The sequence below is a fragment of the Poecilia mexicana genome, unplaced genomic scaffold (assembly GCF_051168715.1).
Source record: "Poecilia mexicana isolate PSO_F unplaced genomic scaffold, ASM5116871v1 scaffold_12, whole genome shotgun sequence".
In the NCBI taxonomy this organism is placed as follows: domain Eukaryota; kingdom Metazoa; phylum Chordata; class Actinopteri; order Cyprinodontiformes; family Poeciliidae; genus Poecilia; species Poecilia mexicana.
Window position 1 is genome coordinate 1,249,112 of NW_028263381.1, and position 16,570 is coordinate 1,265,681.

A 16,570-nucleotide genomic window follows, 5' to 3' on the forward strand; every position below is an offset into this window, starting at 1 on the left:
TACATGTTTGAGAAATGGAGGATCAAAATACAACATAGTTCAAAACATCAGAACTGACTTATCCTCATCACAAAACATGTGGTCAATATGTTTTGTTTTGTCAAGTAAAACATGTAACTGGGAACTAAACAAACAGCAGCTTTTTCCACTGTGGGTCATGAAATCTTACAAATAATAAATAATTTAAATTATTGTTATGCACAAACATCACACCGAGTAGTTTAAGAAGAAATTCTGCTGGGGAATACTAGTGTGGATTACCCTATCAGTTGCAACTGAAATTTTCAAAAGATATGGCAAGACCAAAAAATGTTGTTGCCATATTCAAGGATCACACGAGTTTTGTAGGATTATCTGTTGGTGAGAAAACAAATGGTTTGACTTTGATTCCTTTATAATGTGAAATATTAGCCCACTGTATGGATAAAGGTAGGGGTGCACCGACAGCAGTTTTCTGGATGATCGCCGATAACTGATCTTTAAAAAGCCTGACCTGACCTGATTTTATTTGTTTGAAATGTTGCTAAATATAACAAGAAAGTTGCTGAGTTGCCAACATTGGGGTGACTATTGTTAACTGCAGACATGCAGACACGACCTGGTGGGCCGGTCTGTCAGTCAAAGCTCTCAGTGGAGAGCAGAAGAGGACAGTGGCTGATTTTTAAACCTTTTCTGAGGTAGATAAGATTGGTTGATCACTGATCTCCCAAAATTAAGGAAATCGGCACCGATAAATGGGCTGGTTGGTAGATCGGTGCACCCCTAGATAAAAGCAATATCAAGCTTTGGTCACGATACAAAATGTAGGTTTATTAGTTCATCAAAATTCCCTCTTTGGAGATCATTCAAATGTCTTCCTAATTTAACAGCAGTGTGGCTAGCTGAGACTTCCACCCTGGAAAAGTGTCACTTCACTCAGAACCATCTTTACTTTTAGGTAATAAAAAACAGTAAAGTAAGGCAACACCATAACAACAGAAACTAATCCCTCTCTGAAGGAGGGAACGGCCACCATGACACTGACCTGATGACCAGCCTGTAGCTTCTGCAAAACATAAAAAATACTCCATACAGAGGCCAGAGGTAAAATACACACTCACAAACATACACGTTGAACAGTTTTATGGAAGTAAGACAAAGACAAGAAATGTTCAAAATAACCAGATGTGTTGACTGAACACAGCTGATCACAGAAATTTGAAGAATCTCACCTTATTGGTTGCTGTGAAGCATCAACCCATCTGTGTTTATTCACTCAACACTGTGAACAGATGAGGCAATGTGACAGGAAGCTCTGACACAGTCAGGAAGGTTTTCTTTCATCATCAGCATGTTATTACTTTGTGTGTCTGCTTCTCAGGATTTAATGGCATATGAAACAAACAAACATGAACTGGTGTCAGATGGTGTTTTTAGTTGTGGAGTTTTTCAAATGTATGTATGTATATCAATGCAACTTTTCAGTCTAGTGTTTTGTTCATCATAGGATAAAACCCCCCACATCATTTATTAAAGGAAACGTAAGTTGCTTGCTTTGCATTGCACTTGTCCGCTTTGCAACAGTCCATCTCAGATGAGTTTGGGCCTGAGGAGCCGGCAGCGTTTACTGTGAAAAACCACAACCAAGTTTTTCTGTTTGCACATTAAACATCTTGTCTTTGTAGTGAATTCAATTGAATATAGGTTGAAATGATTTGAATTGGGTTTGTATAAATGATGCACCAGGTCCTCTCTTTCAGTGTTTAACTTTCAGTGTCTCTCCCAGACTATGCTGTTGGCTGAAACTTTATTTGGACTAACTGTATGCGCTCTATCTCATCCTACTGACTCAGAACTGATCTGCTTAGCTGTGTTTCTCTCCTGGATGAAGCCACTCATGGATTCTTTACTGCCATTAACTATTTACTTTCTTTAACATACCAAGTACTCCAGGATCAGTGTGTCTGTGTTCTTTGTGTCCCCAGTCGGTTTCATCCTGCTCTCAGTAAAAGTAGACTCTTTTTCTTCTCCTGCTTTCTCCCCAGTCTGTCCTGCTTTTGCTCTCTGTCCTGTGCTGTCTTTTTTGAGCCTCTCTTTTCATATCTTCCCAATTACAAATCATGGATCTCCTCAGCTGATTTCTCAACATAATTAATCAAATTTTCTCCACAAGAAGCCTGGGCACAAGAGAGCCCTCTTGCCCCGATGGGGCACATGCAGCTGCATATACGATGGAGTCCTGAGGGAAGTGGAAGACCATGTGTCTGTCCATACTGTTGATCGAGGATGTTGAAAATGTGAACATTATTGGATTTTTGATAATAGAAGAGAGGCCTTTTCTCTGCACTGTCACTACATGCATGCTCTGTATGAGGGATTGCTGCAAAGTCAACAACACAATGCAAGCAAGTGTCTATGGTCGATAAATGCATATGCAGGAGGAGGGATTTCTGCTGGGTTTCCTTTGTTATTCAAACTGGTTGAAAGTTTTCTATCAAACTACATTGTTTGATAATGAGGATCAATTGGAATTGATGTACTTGACTTGGAATCTCATTGCTTGAATGGTTTGATGAGACGCTTTTTGTTTGCAAAGTGCCTAAAGATGATGTCTGTTTGAGAACTGGTGCAGGTGAAACGACTGCACCACAGAACCCAGTTTAAAACATACGAACTGTGTGCTTTTAAACATTAAGTGTGTACTTGGTTAAAACACTATTTAGACATCAACTTAAAGTAAAATTTTCAAAAACATTTGACTTTAAAGCACTATGAAACTGAATTTTTTATTATGTAGTTCAGTTTTTCTAGCAAAGAATCAACTAACTGCTGTAAATTAAAGTTGAATTTAGACAGAATTTTTAAGCTGTGCATACGCATCATGTTTCAGTTTGTCATCTGATTAAAGTTCCACCTGTTCCTTCATTTATTTGCCTCCATGCACAGATGTGTCAACAATCATCACGGACATTCACACCGACGTACAAACACACACGCACACACACACACACAGACACACACACACACACACACACACACACACACACAAGGCTGAACACTGAGGTGAAGCATACAGTCGTTCACTGGACTTTTTACTTTTCATTTTCCACAGTAAATGAAGTTTGTACAAGATGTAGACCACAAAATGAAGATAAAGACCCACAAATAGCACACTGGTGTACAGCATGAGTGTTTGTGTCCATGTGGGAACCCTGTTTACCCGCTAAGTAGGTCTAAGGGGAAAGTGACAGGAAGAATGTAGGTGGGCTTGTGTGATGTTTGTATGTTGTGTAGATTTGTTGCCACTAGGGAGGTCTGAGGGAGGATAAATTGACTTGACAAACCTCATGGAAGGATCTGTCCCAGCTGTCCTTCCCTGTCGTTTCTTTCTCCTCTTTCTGAAGCTGCCAACTCTAACACTTCTGATCAAATTGTGTGTGAGTGTGTGTGCACACAGTCATATGCTCGCTTCCAGTGTTTGTCGGCCCAGCTGTCTCAGATCCAGACGGGCCTGGGGGAGTGAGTCCGAGCACAGAGAACACACACACCGTGAAGACTCAGAGCATTGAAAGTGAAGTCACTGTGAACCAGGGTCTCAAGAGTCTCTCATTTGTGTTTCTGATTCCTCTTTTCTATCACATACAACACGCGAAAGTGCAGCTGCTTCCGTTCTCCCTCCCATGGCCGGTGTGTGACTGTGTTGTGCAGAAGGACCGCTCATCTGGACCAGCTCCAGACACTCTTCAAAAAAAGGCCGTAGTGGATGCTTCGACATCTGTTGCTTGACATTTAGGATTGTGTGTATGTGGTTATGTCTGGATGTGTGCGAGTTCAAATTTATGACATGAAGTGTAGAAGTGCAGGCAGAATGGACACACACACAGTCACAGAAATGTGTTGGAGTAGTGGGGTTGATTGCTGGCTGCTGCTTTTAGGTCCCACCGATTCCTGAGAGTCTATTGACCCCTGGGCTAACAAAGTCTGAACAGAGAGAGAAGAAAAAAAGAAGTGTTAGAGGGAAAAATGCCTTTTGCAGGTTTGCTCCTTCCTGGTGATCAAACAGAAAATTCCAAACACCAGATGCTATTTTGTTCAAAATTTGTCCTAAAGTTCAGGTTAGCCTTTTTTTTGCTTAGCATTCATTATCTTTTAGGTAGAGTAAAACAATTAATATTCATTGAGTTTTGATTTGTTTTGTTCTGCTGTGAATTAGCTGGAAGCTTTTAGCATAATAAACTATGGTTCGGAAAGATGATTACTGGCGAAGAGTCACTTTTTCCACCACCAACATTAGTTTATTCTGATGTGACTTGTCTCGCTTACCCACATGCATAACTGCATAGTCCTTAGAAGCAGGTAAGATGGTAATTGTTTATTCTGGCTGCTAACGCTAGATTCCTGGGAATGCTAAAACTCTGCTCTTGCTAACACAGCTGTTCATGCTACAATCGACTATAGCATGCTCCAAGCACTCATGAATTTGTATTTGTGTGTACATGGAGGGGTTGCTAACTGGCACCACAGTCAATATATATTTTTTGTTGTTAGCTGAGCAGCTAATTCCAGATCTGACATCACAACGCCACGTCTGTCCACCATGTTGTGACTCTATACACATTTTTCCCAGCCATCTTGGTAGTCCATAGTGCCATTCAATCTTCTGCTATGACGGTTTAACACATTAACAGAATCAATTGTCAGATGTTATAGAATTCTAATTTAGCAAAAGTTTTTTGAAACATTGTTCTATTAAATAAATTATTTTGCTTTGCAGTATAAACTGATTGAACAACTAGCAAATGATGGGTTTGTTGGCTTTTAGAGCTAATTTCACCTTATTCCCAATTCCTCATATAACGCCTGGTTTCTAAATATACACATTCCAACTGCATTGTCATTTTATTAATTACTAATTTTTCAGTTTTATTCATCCATCCATCCATTTTCTTACACCCTTATTCCATTGTGGTCGGGAGGGGTGCTGATGCCTATATCCACCTGTCAACGGGCAGCTGGTCACCCTGGACCCCGCCTCTGAACAGTCCATCACAGTTCAGTTTTATTCTTATAACTCAATTATATTTAATTTGTTAAATCTAAGGGTAGCTTAAAAAAATAAATAGAACATATTTGAAAGCAAGCTGTCAAAATGAGCAAAGACAGCTCATGATATATTAATAAAAATTAGCAATCAGCGCTGTCTGTGTGTGAGCAGAGTCTAATAAGGTGAGTTCTTAATTTATGCAATATCATAAACCATGTTGGATCCATAATTATGTGTTATCAGACTGAGGGGATGAATCAGCGACTCACATCCTCACACCTGTAGTCTTCAGACGGTATGCACTTCTGACCTCCATCCTGAAAAACATCAGAACACACAGACACACTCACTGTCCATCCAGGTCTATCAGAGACTAGTATGAAGTTCATCTGCATGACTGTCTTTGGTGAGAATGACCGACAGTCATGTTTCTTATATTCCTTGTAACATTTCTCTTTTTCTTTTTGTCAACTTATTTTATCGTTTTTGTACAGCACTTAGGTGCCGTTTTAAACCTGTTTTTAAAGTGCTATATAAATAAATTTGACATTGACATGTTTAAATCACATTTACTTTAAAAGAATAATGGTTTTTTAACAATACAATTGTTAATTCAAGCTTTTTTTCTATTTTCACTCTAGGAATACTTAACATTACCTTTTCATGTTTTAAGTCCCAGCTAATGAACTGCACTCTTTCAACGCTCGTTTTGATTAGAGGGACCACCACCCCAGTCTGCCAACCTTGGACCGAGCCTACGGCCATGTATGCATGGGCCATCCACTTGGTTCCTTTGGCTTGGAACTCTTAATAACAGATGATGAGAACTCTGTACAATTATAGCAGGATTCCCTGCTCCACAGAGTTATGTGAGTCTCACATTGTGCACAGCAGTGTAAACAACAGCAGCAGGCATGCTGCATCCAACCATGAAACACATATCAGGAGCGTTTAAGTCAGAATGAGATGGTGGAGCTATGAGGGTCTGTGGAGCATCAGGCACAGCAGTGGGCACATCCACACACTCATCATAAGGCCTGTGTATCAGTGGGTCACAACACTGATGTGTTGAATCAGAAACAGATGAGACGCTCTTTATGGTAGCACATACTTGATCCTAGCTTAATATCAAAACAGTTTCTGCACGATGATGACAAATAGTTAAACACACCGCTTTATTAGGCCGCCTGAGCTTAACTGTTCTGGTGAAATTAGTAACAGTGATTCTTATCATTGTAAATTTAAACATGCCATATAAATTAATTATTTTATATTTATGGGATGATGTGCAGAGAAAAGAGGACAGAAGAAAAAATGGCAGAACTTCAGAAAAGGTGAGGAATCAGGTGAAAAGGTGGAAAGAAAAATGGTTTGGATAAAAATGACATTTTTTTTCTAAGTAGTTTTTTTTTCCTCCTGAGTGAGTATCAGTGTTTCTTCCTCAGTCAGGAGATTTTTTTCAGGTGAATGTGAGCACAAGGAGAAAAACACCAGCACTCACCGTGTTTTTAAAACAAGGACTTCTATTTGCAGTCACTTCTAAAGCTTCAAGTTGAAAACGTAAGAACTTTTCAGAACAGTGTTGGTGTGATTGCTTGTCCTGTTCATGCCGGGCTGCAGACTATGACAGGCCAGAAGTGACAACAGGAAAGTCATTAACTGGTTGACATTTTTTGCATTGTTTTAATTTTTTTCATTAGATAAGGTCTTTGAAGGTATTTAGTGCTGGTAATTGAGAATTCAGGGATGGCATAAAACCTTCTCCTGTTCAGTGATTCTGCTTTTTTCTGCTTTTCTCTGCTACGCCTCCAACCAGCCAAGGTCCAGACTGGCTTTGTGGCTGGAGCTTTCCCAAACCAACACTGAGTCCATGCAAACCAGGCACACAGACACAGCCCTCAGTTTTCATGGTTAAAGAGACTTCAAGTGAAAGAAAACACAATATATTATTTCCATAATGAGGCCCCAAAAATATAAGAGAAGCTATCAGCAGTTCACTTCATTGTATTTTATTTCTATAGTGCCATTTCACAGCAAATATCTTTATACTTTACAAAAAAGTGATTTCAATTCAATCACACAGACATTCCAACTGATTCCACATATCAAACAGTGCAGTAAACTGCATTCAGCTCAGTTTACTGAGTTTAAAGCAGGAAGAAACCTGCAGCAGAACCAGAACCGGGTTCAGTATGAGGGGCTATCCTTCATGACTGACAGGGTGTTAAAGAAATAATTTTCATATTTACATTTATCTGTTAACTATTCTTTTCTATTCATAAAATAAACAGGGTTATCTTTCATAAAAACATATTACTGTATTGTTGTTTTCTTTGTAAATGGGACATAATACCACATGGCTGACAAGGTTGTAGAGCTGCATCTTGGTGATGTCAGCTCAAGGCAGGTAAAAACAATAAAAAACTTTATGCAGGACCAGCCTCTGGCACCTCTGTGCTCCATGATGTCAGCAGGCTGGACAGAAAAGGAAACACTATCGACCCGGAGGCAGGGCTGGATTTAGACGAGCAAATCAAGAACAGAGTATGAGCTATGAGCTGTGGGACAGAGACACAGGCATCTCAGCTCCTGCCCACCAAAACACAACACAGAGAAAAAACACACAGTCAGCTGTGCTGTTAGCCTCATTACATCCAAAAACTCTTCACAGATTTTTTATATTTAATGGTGAATGTAACATGAAGAATATAAATTGGTATTTTATGAATCAATTCTGACAGAATCTCAGATGCACAAAGCTGTCAGCTAAATTATGGGAAACCCAATTCTAGAACCAGGTCTGCTCCAAAAAAAGCTCTCTCAAGCAAACAGCCTCTCTCTGTTCTGATGCATTTTGCTCCTGTTTAAATGAGGCATCTTCCACGCATTTAGGAGAAACCCCAGAAATATCTATATTTATGTAAATCACAGTCAAAGCAAATAATTCCTCATTTTCCAGAACCAGAATGTTTCTACTTTACAGGGAAAAAACATTTGAAAAAGGCTTGGAGTAGTTTGGATGCAACAGTCCAAAAATAAAAAAACAACATTTTGCAATATGGGTCAGGAAACCGATAAGGTCTTAAAGTGAGTCTGTCTGATGTTTTTACAATATTCATCATTTTTCATTCCTGATACATTGTTAAGAAATGTTTTTGGTATCTTTGTAAAATTCATAATACAAAGTTTGTGACCGTCGAATGCTCTAAGAGGCGCCTTGCATGCAGAACACAGTTCTTGTGTTGTTGAGTGTTTAGTGGCTGGAGACACAGACCAGCTGCATGTCATGACGTCAACCAGGAAGTTAGATTGAGAGTCAGATTTCATAGGTTTTGCCCACTAGATTGGAAGAGGTAGAGCCTTAATGTAGACAAACTGGTTTGATAAAGGAGTGACTGTTATCAAATAATACTAGAGAACTTACTAATGTTATTCATCATCTTGACCATATTCAAATACTAACCGGTAGGCATCATCGTTTCACTGGCTGCTGAAAAGCCCTTCAACTGGATCAATATGTGTGTGTGTGTGTGTATATCTATCTATCTATATATATATATATATATATATATATATATATATATATATATATATATATAATTTCTTTATAAAAAGCCCACAGCATCCATTTTGATAAATGGCTGTTGGTCTGCAGCTTTTGGACTGATGAGGGGGACGGTGCAGGGAGGTCCTCTCTCCCTGCTGCTTTTCTCCTTGGCTATAGAGCCACTTGCTGTTGCAATTAGACAAAGTCATAATATTAAAGGCATATTAAGGACAAAACAACATGAAATATGATAATGTTCTTTTGACTTTGACAGACCCTGTAACGTTTGTCATGGCTGCAATTGACTGCATCAACAAATTTGGTAAAATACTGTACGGTAAATTACAGAAAATCAGAAATGTCTTTAAGTGCCTGTGAGCAGAGAAAACCAGCAATTCATCAAACCATTTCGATGGGCTACACGATTAAACTATCTAGGAATATGCATTAGCACTAAAATTAGTCAACTGTATCCTGAAAAGTGTTATTTACTTGAAAGAACAATTCTTTCAAATAAACGTGGAAGATTTGTATCAAGATTCTACACTGAGCTACAAGCCCTAAGGAAAGAGAAAGGAGAATTTCAGATTAACCTGGAGCACAACGCTTGGAACCTCGATCACTTTCCTTAATTATATTTTTAGCCAGATGGTGAAAACATTCATGCTTTGATATTTGGAATATGATGTTGCTGCAGAACAGAACCTCCTTTCCAAGTAAAGAGAGCTGTCCAGGTTTAGCTACAAATCCGAGTTGATTCTGATGAGTCAGCTGGTTACTTAGCTCCATCTTCTTGGGTTTCTCATCCAGTGACTGGTGTATCCAGGCAACAGTAGGAATAGTTGTCTTCATTTCTGACAGACATTAATGGCAGACAGCCATTGGGCTGCAACATGCAAAGCTGTCTTCCTCCAACTACACTGCCCTCTTTTGGTGACCTTGGGCAATACTTTTGTTTCTTTGCACTATTTATTGACTTTCTTAGGAACCAACACACTAACTGTTCATCTAAAGTCAAAATCTTATTTTTTGTCATAAAATCACAGAACACAGAAAGAAGTTTAGAGCGGTGAGGGAAGGCCTTTAAGCCTTTGAAATAACCTTCACTTTTAAAAAGATGATGGATTCTGCTTTAAAACCCATTTCATAAAGCGACTGCATATACACTCTGACTGGAACTGTACACACACTGTCTGCAAACCCAGTAAATTATTACTGTAAGCTTTAAACACTTTTAAAGTAATGAGGGCAATTTAGTTTGCATAAGCTTTATAAGTCAATATCTGTGAATGAACTGTTACTAGTTTAGACTCAAACTCACTATGGATCTTTCCCTGTGAGAAAAAACTATCAGACAAGAATCATCATACAACCATAAGACTCTTATTTTAAGAAATGAGAATGAAAAATGATTAGCTTGATAGTGTGTGGTGAAGAAGCCTCAGCTCTGAATTACTGATGACGATGACATCCTGAGCCGAGGAGTCGGTATTCTTTTCATATTCTATTTGAGGTTCACCCAATTCAACTCCATGATCAGATCTTTGTGAAATATTAATGACGAGCCCACAGGGGGGAGCCCCTTCCAAATCAATCTTCTGTGGACAAAAGGATATTTGAGAGCTGAAGGTAAAAAAAAAAAAAAAAAGAAGAATTTGATTTGCAAGCATCAAGAGGACTTATAAGACCATCAGAGGAGCCTGTTCAACTAATACACAGACACGCTTCTTCTTTTTCTAATCTCTTGAGCAAATACAACGGCTTTAGCGCAGTAGGATAGTGTAAACCTGATTTACACCAGCAAATGAACCCACGTTGTGAGCCTGCCTCTTGGACACCCAGGTTTTTATCTGGAGGTTTGAAAAGAATAAAAATAAACCGTTTCATTTATTTGGTTGCAAGGTTTTCAGCATCAGAAAATAATGTCTGCTCCCTGATAGGTGTATTAATGTCAATATGTGATCTCAGACCAGCAACACATGATTTATTATTGGTGTCATATTTCACTGAATAGGCAACTCGTAGTGCTGCAGTAACAGCATTTTTTTCCTCACAATATTATAGAAAAATTTGGAATCACACATTTTTTTTATTGCTATTTCAGCCATTTTGTTCATAACTTGATGTACGCCATCCTTCCACTGTTAGACAGGTAGCCTCACATTTGAGTCAAGAACTCTTGATTGGGTCATCCTAATGGTGCGTTTGCACCAAATACGTTTTGAGCATCAGGCACATCTGGTTTACATTCAAAGTCTATGTGGAGCGTCGGATGCACTGGAAACGTGTCTCCACATAGACCTTGAATGTATAAATCAGATGCATCTGACGCTCAAAAAGTGCCGGGTGTGAACGCAACATAATTCCATAGTGAATAAGACTTCACAGGAACCTTCAACTCTTATTTCATATGAAGCTGCTGTAAATGTTTCTCGTGCCTCTTCATTTGGGCATTACTTCTAGTCAAATAAATGATACATCCTACAAAGTTAAAGTGTTTTTTGTCTGACGATAGAACACTAACAAGATGTGGTGACTCCTTATGAGAGCAGTCCAGAGCACATCCTCCTGATTTCAGCACTGATCAGTCTCCACGTTTTGGATGCAACAGATGAGCTTCTTTACTCACCTGCAGGTTGGCACAGGTAGAGAACATGCAGGCAGCGTCTACGGGCTTGATGGCCTTGCTGTGCAGAGAGGGAGCCGGTTTGGAGATGATGGGGTGATCAGGTGGCAGGAAAGTGGACGGTTGCTCGGTTACAGGAGGAGCAGCTCCTTCAGATCCATAACCAAATGACAGGATGGCATTTTCTGAGAGGCCAAACAGAGAAAGGTGCTCAGAAAGCTTTGGCTGTATTAGACACTCAGATTTGCACCACAAATATTCTTTCATCACTTCTTGTTCATGCTAAAAGCCACATCACTGTGACAACAAAATGACTGTTTGCTCTCCATGACACATTCAGTGCGTCACTTCCAGCTTCTATTTCACACACAAACAGCCATCAGAAAGCTTTCATTACTAATCCTTTTCAAGACCTTTATCCATTTAGACAGAAAACTCCCCAAAAAAGCCTAAATTCGAACTGATTTAAACTTTTTACCCAATCAGTCATTGGAAATAAACAACATGTTAGCTCAGACTAATGATGTGGAGATTAATGCAAATCAAAATCGAAAAGGCCACAGTCACACACAAGAATCTGTTCGCACTGCAAGGAACGGAACGGAACGGCACGCTTCGGTCCGGTTCCACCCGAACTGCAGCCCTGTTGTGTTTGCATATAACTGAGGGCAACATCGAAGCTGTACCTGACGTCATTATTTTTGAAACTAAATGGTTTCGATGTAGCGGCTGAAGACTTTTCCTCAGAGATGCAGCGGAAAACTTTCACTGCGGTTCCTCGTTGACCGATCTAGTTCATTCTGTACTCGTTCATCAGGGAGTAAACGGAGGAAAAAAAAAACGTTGTCATGGGACCAGGTAACAGCAGAATATTCAGAGGAATTAATCGCAAATTAAAAATAATAATAAAAATATTAAAAAGAGCACTCTTTACAAAATACAGTAAGATTAGTGAGAGCCAGCTGGACCCGATCAACGGCTGACTCTAAACCAATCAGCTGCTGATTCTAAGCAGCCCCGCTTGGCCGGCCCGATTGGAACCACATCTCTTGTGGTTCCAAGGAGCCAACTGGAACCGGGTCGGAAGTTATAATGCAAACACGGTCGGCCCTACTTTGTATGGGGTTCCATTTGTATCAAAAATAAGTAATCTAAAGCGAAAACGGCTTTAGATTAAAACAAATAAAAGAAGAGATTATCTCATATCATGCAACATTAAAGGTTTTTAGTTGCAGTTCCTGTCTGAGATAAATCCATGATGTTCTTTGGAGATACTGGAGAAGACAATATGAAACAACATTTTATATTTAAACTGAAACAAATTTCAGTTTAAAGAGATTTTTTTTTAATTGTTGCACATTAGATTTACCCATACATGCACAGCTGTCTGTCCACATTGTCTTAAATATGTCAGATAATCTATGAGAGGTTTATGAAATTAAACCCAAAAGATTTGATGCAAGTCATACAGTTCATAAGACAATTATCCCTGACTGAATGTATATTAACTTCTGAATTTAAAGAAAGTTACACAGAAACGTTTTCTGGCATTTAGTACACTTTAATAATTTTGATAATTCTAGCTGACCTGAACCAAGTGAAGATTGATCTGATTTAACGTCAGACAGTGAGAAAGATGTGTGTTTTTTATGGTGTGTGCAAACTTCTGGTTTCAATTGCTGTGATATACAGTGAATTAATTCATACATGAACTTACAACAAAATCACTGAACTGCAACCGATACAGTAGCAAGGTAAAGGTAAAGGTATTCTTTCAGCTAATTTAAGGCTGTGGAATCCAAAAGCTGGTGCAGAAAACACTGAGTGACCTACTTTGAAGAGCTCAGTGAAAGATTAATGATCACAGTCCTCTGAGATAACGTTAATATTGCATTAGAACACATCTCTCTGCAGCACCTGACATGTTCAAGTGTTAATGTAACATTCAGGTCACAGTGGAAAACCTCACTGACAAGCTCAGTGTTAGAGCACTAAGTACACTGAGGGGAAGAAACTAGTCAGTTTCCTCAGAGTCTTTGAACTTGTTTAAACAAAAAAAAATACAAGTTAAAAAAATAAACACTTGATAACTCAATTTTTTTCTGTGCTTTTTAATGTCATGTTTTTTTTATATAGTGATGCCCAAGGAATCAATATCAATAGGAATCAAAGAGATCAGAGAAGAGGATTCTAAAGATGGGAGCATGATGAAGAGCTCATCAGAGGAAGTTCATGAGGGCTGCTACACAAACCCTAAACAATTATTCAAAGAAAGGTGGTTTTTAATTGTTAAAAGGTGAACATTTTTGTGACCCTTAAAAGTTGAATTGCCAATGGTTTGTGTGACGGAGGCATAACAATGAGCCCCTGTTCCATTTATATTGTAGATATTTAATAGCTGATGTTGAAGAAGCATATGTGCAGCTCATTTAAATAACATTACAGCAACTGGGTTTTCAACTGGTCTATTTTGGTTTGGACTGTTTGGGTGTGTCTTCATCCACAGACGTCATCTTGACATTCTCTCTGTGAAAAGTTAGACTATAACCGATAGGCCTATCAGAATAATCACTTACCTCCACCATTTTCCCAGCAGGTGTGCACACACTGTTAAAAAATAAAAATTCTTAAATTTACAGTAAAATCCCGGCAGTGGGGGTTGTTTTACCATTTATTTATGGATTTTGCAGTACGCTGAAACTACAGCTGCTGGTATTTTATTGTAAATTAGAGACATTTTTTACAGTGCAGACAAAACATTCGTGGGGGTCTCCACACAAATTATTAGTTCAGAACTGCACAATCACAGGAAATGGTGCAGCTCCCATTTTCTTTTATGAAATGGGGATTTCATAATGGGGTTTGGAAATGTGGTGTTTAAATGAGAAAATACTGGGATCAGATTAAAACATGTTCAGTTTGTCTTGGATTGAATGTGATGAATTGCTCTGTTTGGTTCTTATTTGACTTAGATATTCTTGGAGGACATTCCATTTTTAAACATGCAGATGTTTCATTCTTTGGACTGATTTATTTTAATTTAGATCCAGTTGTGTTTGGGCAGTCTGTCATCCTTTGTTCATACAATTGCTTTGAGGATTAGTGTACAAAGTCTGCAATAAAAAAAAGGTTTCACTGACGTCATTGTTAGCATGTTTATTTCTGCCGGTTGGGTCAAACCTCCATGACCAGCATGTAACAAGAAGCAAGGAACCTCTGATCATCTGCCGCTTTTACGAAGATTTGTTCTGTTGTCCAATATTTGTTTGTATTCAAATTGAGTAATGTCCAGTAGTTGTACTTTGATTTCTCTGTCACTGAAAAAGGGACTTGTCCAGGGTGCCATCCAGGCCAGAACCATTTCTCAGGGTTATGGTGGCTAATTTGAGCAATCAAGGAACAGCAACAGGGGAAAAGGAGGAGAGGATTACTGTAATTATTAAAAGACAGAAACTGTCACCAGACATTGTACCAGAATAATGGGGAAGGGGCCAAACTGAAAAGTGGTTGTGTTTGGCTGTGATTTCCATATTTAATCAGACATTTTATCAAAGTTTGAATTTAAAAGAGAGAGAGAGTGTGGCACAGAGGTTAAAGGACGTTTTAGTGGAGGTGGTGGGAATCAGTCTCTGGTGTCTTTGATCTATTTTATCATAAAGACCCTGAGCAACCCCACCAGATGGTGGAACATGGATGAGGAGTAAATTATAATCATTGTCCAGCTCTGTGAAGGACAAACTTGAATGTCAAATAAAGGTGTTCCAGGAGCCGTTTAGGCAGGTGGAGATGTGGAATATGAACCTTGATGAGAAAAATAAATAGATAGAGAAATAAAACAAAGGAGACTCTTTAGTTATCTAAATGAGCTCGGCAATTTGTGAGGCAGTAATCCATCAGTAGAATTGTTTATGTTGGGAAAGTTGTTGATGAGGTTGGTGGGATGAAGGATTGATGGACAGCACTGAAATTCCAATGTTATCTTATCTTCTCATCCACACTGATTCATGGAAGAGGTGGAAAATAAACATGTGTATCAGTGACTGTCAGAGCAGCATAAAGCACATCTACACCCAAAGATTCAATTGTTTTTATTATAGAGAGCAATCCCTGAGGTTTATGTGCATTCATATCTTCATTGTGACGATGTGGTCGGGCTCATTTTTTTTTTTTTTTTAATTATGTATTATTTTTTTTTATAATTTACTTTATTCAGAAAACCTAAGTAATCTGTCGAGGCTGATGGCGTGAGAGCAATGGACAGAGAAAAATTCATTTTGGAATTTTAGATCTACGGTATATTTATGTAACCCCACTCATCCTTTTTCATCACTGGCTTTATCATGTGATCCTTAATTCCTCATGCATGCATCTTGGAGAACCTCTGGGGTTCGCAGCAGAGCGGAGCAGCATGTAGTGTATACTAGGCTGGTCAGGAATGGCTGCGCAGTGTTAAACCAGGGTTAGAGTGTATTATATGATGTTTTTATGTTATATTTACACTTACAATATCACATGTACATATATATTTATATAAATGTTACATTGCTTATGGTTATATTTGTATTTACTAAGATTTACACCTCGGATGGAGTAGCTTGTCTGCAAATAAGCAATTTCTTCTCGAGAATCAAAGTATATTCTACTCTATTATGTAGTTTAGCGTGTATATATTTTTATAGTATATTTGTAAGTGTGCTAGCACAGTGCACTTCAGCAACAAAGCAAGAATCTTGTTATTCTGCCACAATTTGAGATATATTCATTAATACAGTTGGATGAAACTACAAACTTTCCAGATTGTTCATAAACTTATATGTGAGAGCACATTGTATGCATGTTGGAATATTCATTTTTCTTGCAACTTGTTATTCTAGATTTTCTTTAAAATTATCTTTAATTCAATGTCTTGAATTGTTAAATTCAAGACATTCTAACAAGGATCTTACATGAGAGATCACCTTCAAACATAACTCCTGTCTTCAATCTGAAATGATTCCTTCTGGCTCTACACTCCTGTATGGTCTGACTGGTCAAATCTGGTAAAATGTAAAGTAGTTGATCATTTATTAAGGTTTTTTCAAAACACCAACAATGAAAGTATCATGGCTCTTTCACTTTAATTGAACAAAGTCTTTTGATGGTGGTGGGCCGGGCCATGAAGCACTTTGTATGCAGGTGTGATATCTGAGTAGATAATCATATTGTCCCGATTCATACATTTATACTTACTTAATATTTTACAATGATGATTTCCAGAGTTTGCAAAGACTGCTTATAAAATCCTTCTGTTTGCTGTGGAAATACTATTTCTGGTGACTTCTCTCATCTTTAAAAGCTCTTTGAAGAAAATTGGATAATATTATTTACAACATTT

The 16,570-nt window shown here is 38.4% G+C and overlaps 1 long non-coding RNA gene across 1 annotated transcript; it reads right to left on the reverse strand.

Annotated features, from left to right (window-relative positions):
* Positions 1-1,107: 1,107 nt before the first annotated feature.
* On the reverse strand, positions 1,108-5,343 carry LOC106904399 (uncharacterized). Its single transcript, XR_015764805.1, has 2 exons — positions 5,293-5,343; positions 1,108-3,960 (listed from the first exon to the last, which is right to left on the reverse strand). It is a non-coding gene; the product is annotated as an uncharacterized LOC106904399 (long non-coding RNA).
* Between the last annotated feature and the right edge of the window lie 11,227 nt (positions 5,344-16,570).